Source organism: Phodopus roborovskii, unplaced genomic scaffold, assembly GCF_943737965.1.
Source record: "Phodopus roborovskii unplaced genomic scaffold, PHOROB, whole genome shotgun sequence".
NCBI lineage: Eukaryota > Metazoa > Chordata > Mammalia > Rodentia > Cricetidae > Phodopus > Phodopus roborovskii.
The window spans coordinates 522,472-528,075 of NW_026126608.1; positions in this window are offsets into that span (position 1 = coordinate 522,472).

Genomic DNA, 5,604 nt, shown 5'->3' on the forward strand with positions numbered 1-5,604 from the left:
GGTTTATTTCCTCTGAGAATGTCACAGGACCATGGGAAGACATGTGAGGTCTTTAGATAACTTTGGGAAGGAATTCTACTGTGCTTCGGACCCTTGGATAGGCCCTGGTAAGGCTCACACAGTAGGACTACATGTGTAGAGAAGATGGGGAGCAGACGGTACACACAGGAGAGTTAGCTGGACCTCTTCATTGGAGGAGCTGGCTGATGAGATGCTGCAGAAAAAGAAACAAAAAGTTCAAAGTCAGCTCTGGAGAATTCCCAAGAGAATCTCAGGCAGGGACAAGAGAGGGAACACACCAGGAGGTCACAGGGAGAAAGTGGCCTTGAGCATAAGTACAAGCACACTCCCATGGCTACCTGCCCTCTGATGCCTGAGAACACTGTAGACTTCAGTCAAGGCAGCCTGCCTGACGCCCTCCTGAGGGGCCTCACCTGACGAGCTCAGATCATGGAAGCATGTAGGGTGGATGGATTCAAGTTTGCAAAACCGAAGTCACTAATACAAGTAATCTCTTGGGTTTGTATTTAAATAAAACAGATCCAGACACATGTGTACCCAGAACACAGTCAGGCACACGACAGACAGAGCAAAAGCAAAGTAAAATCATCACAGCGAAAACTTGTACAGCAAAATCCATAGTTCCATGACCTAGAAGTTCCCACCAGACTCACTTGGGGAGCAACGACTGGTACTTGGATTTGGCAAACAAGGATGCATGAAGGCCAGGAGAGAGGACCTGGGACTGGAGAGTATGTCTAGGCTAGGATGCTTGATAAACAACACAGAGGATGGGCATGGGGAGGTCTCACATACTAAGGATGCTTGATAAACAACATGTGTGGGGAGGCCACACATACTAACACAGTCAGGGGGTGTAAGATGGCTTATGCTGGTGGCTTACCCTATTTCAAACCAACAAGTTTTTGATTTTGCAATTTTCACAGGTCCTCAGATTTATTTCAGTTAAACACCACAAGAGAAAAGAAAAGAGACAGGGGAGGGGGCATGGAAATTATAAAACCTACAGAGTACAATAACTTCCATGCAACTACTTAAACCTCTAGAATGTTTCTCATAGGTTGAAAAAGAGAAATAAATCAAAGAATTCTATTGTCTCAAACTCAGAGTTCAGAAGTTCTCGCACTGTGAGATGACAATGTGCAACTTTTCTGGAGGCTTTCAGCCGACAGTCACCTCTTCTTTCTGTAAGGCCTTTCTGTGAGGCGACAGCCTGCATTGCACATGGTGTAATTAAAATAACTGACTTGCTCAAACATAGCCCCATTGTACTAGCTAAGCCCCCGTGCTGAAGAATGTCATCCCAAAAGGGTGGCAGCAAAATGAGCCAGGAGGACGGAGGGGTCACCAGCAGGCTGACATTTTGTTTCCAGAAAAATAAACAGCCACAAAATTGTGAGGGTAAAAAAAAAAAAAATACGAGCTATAAAATGTTCTCGGGATGTGTGCGTCTTGGTATCAATCACTCTGAAAAGCATATACCAAATTCTTCTCTGAAGAGCTGACTTGTATTAAATAATAATAATAATAATAAGTCAGCCATTATCGAGAAAAGTGGCATGTCAAAAAATAAACATGGTGAGGGCTGCTCCGCAGGTTACTGTCAAAGCATGTGGCCAAAGAAGCTGAGACATTTGAGATGAGCATTTCAGCCTGTGCCCTGGTGCCCGAGCTCTGCTGAGACAAGAACAACCACGGGGATGGAGTGGGGGAGGGACTGGGATGGAGGTGGGTGTAGGGGTAGGGGTGAGGGTGGGCTTTTAGTCACTGCTTCCGTGTTGGTGGTCAGGGACCTGCTCACAATAACATGGGGCTCAGATCCAACCATTGTCTAGCTGCTCATGCAAGCTACTGCAACAAGACACTTGTTCATTTAGGGTGTGGGAGACAGGAGGACCCCTGGGTCTCACTGGTCAGACAGCCTAGCTGAACTATTGAACTCCAGGTTCGGAGAGAGGCGCTATATAAAGAAACAACAGAGTGGAGCATGTTAGAGGAAGTCACCCAACAATGTCATCAGACCTTCATATGCAAGTGCATACGCATCAATATACTTGCATATATATGCACAGGGAAACACACACATGAAACCTACCTATTCATAACAATCTATAACACACATACATACATACATACACACACACACACACACACACACACACACACACACACACACACACACCTATTTCTGTACTTCGTCATGGAGTGGAGAGTACAGCTCACACACTGTGGCCTGGAGGACAGTAAGAGTTCCTATTCAATGTTTTATTTATCCCCCTAGTCATATCACAATCATCTGACTACAAGGTGTCATGACTCTTAATGCACCTTGCAGCCACACAGTTCCCTGAATGATGGTTCTGCTGACTCTCATCTGTGTAGATCTGTGCACAGAAGATGCAGAATTGAGGTTCCCCTTGGAAAGAGGATGTTTGGTTTTGCCTATTTGGTTTTTTTTTTTTTTTTTTTTTTTTTTTTTTTTTTTTTGGTCTGTCTGTTTGTTTTCCTGGATAGTTTGAACAGGAAATCTTGTATTTCTGTGTAAATAGAAACAAATCACAAAGCCTACAGAGCAGGAGCAGCTCAGCAAATGTCAGGCTTGGCCATAGGAGAGAAGTGGAGAAAACACTCTGAAATAAAACACTGTTTTTGTACAGGTTGTGGCTAATTATAGGTGTTGACATCTGTTGTCTCAGGTCAGCATCTCTTGCAATTTTAGTCTCATTTTACACAGTGGCTATCATGGCTTTAAAAAGTTCGCAGTCTAGTCTGGGGTCAGATAATGGTATGACAAACTGACACTTAAGACTCGGGCATCCTTACTAAATACCTGTGTTTTCAACTAGTTACAGCCTCACACAGAATTTCCATTTCTTTGCAGCAGTAAAAATGCGTCTCACACTTTGTCCTTGCTAAAATACTCATAAGGTGACTACTGCTTGATCCTTCTAAACAATTCATTGTTTGTGGACATGAAACCAGTGAGGATATGTGTGAAGGAGGTCCCGAATGTATCGAGGTCCATACCCCACCCTCACCCCTGCAGAATCCCAGCCATTACTAAATAATTCTAATAACAGCTCACAGAACCCTACAATGTATGAGAGCTTAATTTCTTCTTCTAAATTTGATGCTAATATTTGAAGTGACTGTATACCCACCATTGCAATATTGTCCTATTTTATGTTAGTCAATATATGCAGCCTGATCTTGCTGTACACATTCATATGCATGCTTGGTTATCTTAGCATCTTTTCATTTCATTTCAATTTTAACAATTTATATATATATATAAATTGTTAATATATATATATAAATTGTTGATATATATATATATATATATATATATATATATATATATATATATCACTCTGTAGCCCAGACTTGCCTGGAACTCACTTGTACCCAAACCTGATCCAAATTCATGGAAATCCTCCTGCCTGAAACACAGTGCTGGGGTTATAGGCATTAGTCACTGTACCCAGCTCAGAAGCAGGTCTTGTGGTGAACTGTCTCCATTTTGAAGAACAGCTTCATTGTGCTTATTATTGTGGGTTGGTAGATTTTTGCTTTCAGCATTTTGAATTTATCAGCCATTCTATTCTTGCCTACAATTTTTCTTTTGGAAAAAAAAAATCCATGGAGAGACTAAGGAAGGCTCTGGAGAATGTGGCAAGTGGCTTTTCTTCTATATTTGTAATTCTCTCTGTCTTTTCACCATCTCATATGTCTCCCTGAGGTGGTTGTTGCCAATGTTCTCATTTTGCACCCTTTGGTTCTTCTGGGTCTAAATACCCTTTCCTAGAGTCGAGAGAGCTAGTTAGCCATTACATCTCTCTGCGGTCATGTTGGTCTCTCTTTTCTTCCGGGCTTCCCCTCAAGGGTGTACTGACCCCTTTACACTGTATCACAGGTACTTGCTCTAGACTGACTATTCTGACTAAACAATCTCAAGTGGCCGGTCACAGACTCGAGTGCTGTACTCTGCTGGGCTATGCCACAGAGTTATTCCATTTGGTTATTGAAGTCCTTGACCTCAAGTGGTCTGTTTCATGCTTCTTTGAACCTTCACTGAGATTCCAAATCTGTTCATACACTTTCAGCTGGACTCCCTTAGAGATTTTACTGTGGTTATTTTGAATTCTTTGTCATACAGGAATCTGTATTATGTCTTTTCACGTATTTATGTATTTATATAATTTATATATTAATAAAGTGGCATTATTCCATGAGGATCAGTTCTAAATTCTTCTCTTACTTGTTTAGATAGCATTTCTGCATCTTCTTTTTCCTTGACTCTTTAATGCCAAGCATGCATCAGAAAATCCTCCATCTCCCCTAGTTTTTACAGACTGACCTCACCAAGTCATCACTAGCACACCCATCCTGTGGGTCTCTCAGACGTCATGCCCACCCAGATAGTTCTCCTCACCCTTCCTGCCCAGAGACATCTAGAGCATGTTGTATCTTATCAGTGTGAGCCAGACGAGACAGAAGCTGTGGCTTCAGAACTAAAGTCCTAGGTAAAGAGAGGTGTGTGAGAAATGATGATTGCTGGTCCAGTGCACTCTTTCAGCACTCGGTACTCAGGAACCATCCTTAGGAGGGAATGAGTGTGTGGTCACTCTTTGATTGGGGGAGAATCTAAGAGTGGAGATTCACTCCTGCTTCAATAGAACTGTTCTGGGGGTGAGGATTATGGAAAGGGGATGCCTGGAATTTCCCTACTGGTTCCCCTGAGGTGTGGGGCACAGTGATCAAGTGCTTCCTACATGTCTTATGGAAGAAATTGATCTGCATGTCCTTGCTTAGAGTTGATGGAGAGGGGGAGTTCTGGGCCTCTCCACCATCTCGATAATGTCAGTCATCAATAATTAACTTTGTCCCCCTCACTATTTAGTTTTCTCTTTCCAAGATCTGAAGAGACTCTGGATCCATTTTAAACCACTGAGTAGAGGAAGAGTATAGGGATAAAGGGAGGTATTTTAAAGGTTTCTCTTTAATCAAGTAGACACTGGATTGACTAAGTAAATTATTGGTGTGGTACGATGCTCTACTGTCTTCCTCCAGTAGAAGGCACTGTGGAACAGACGAAAGTCCCTCCTTCCTCTGTGTGTACCTAAAACTTGACTGACAAGACAGCAGAAGAGCAGTTCTGTTTATCCAAGGGAGCATTTTCTTTGTTGTTAAATGTTGTGCTAGTCTCCTGTCCTGCAGCAATACTGATCTGAACATTTGCCTGAGAGCAAGAGGTAAAGATTAAGTAGGGAAGGAACTGTGCTGAGCCTGTATAGTGGGGTCTCAGATACCCAGGCAGGACTTTGAACTTTGTTCTATAGAGCAGAGGCAAGCAAAGCTTTCTATAAAGAGCAACAGAGTAAATATTTTAAACGTCATGAGCCATATCTGCTCTCAGTTACATTCTCTCCTTTTTATTTACATTTTACAATCCTAGAAGAGCCAAGGATCCTCTAAGCTGCTGGCCAGACCCGTCTTTGTGCTGTGGCCTGCTACTGCCAATGTTCACGTCAAAGTACACTCTGATGAAAATGAAATCCAATCTGACTGTAAATATGACATCAG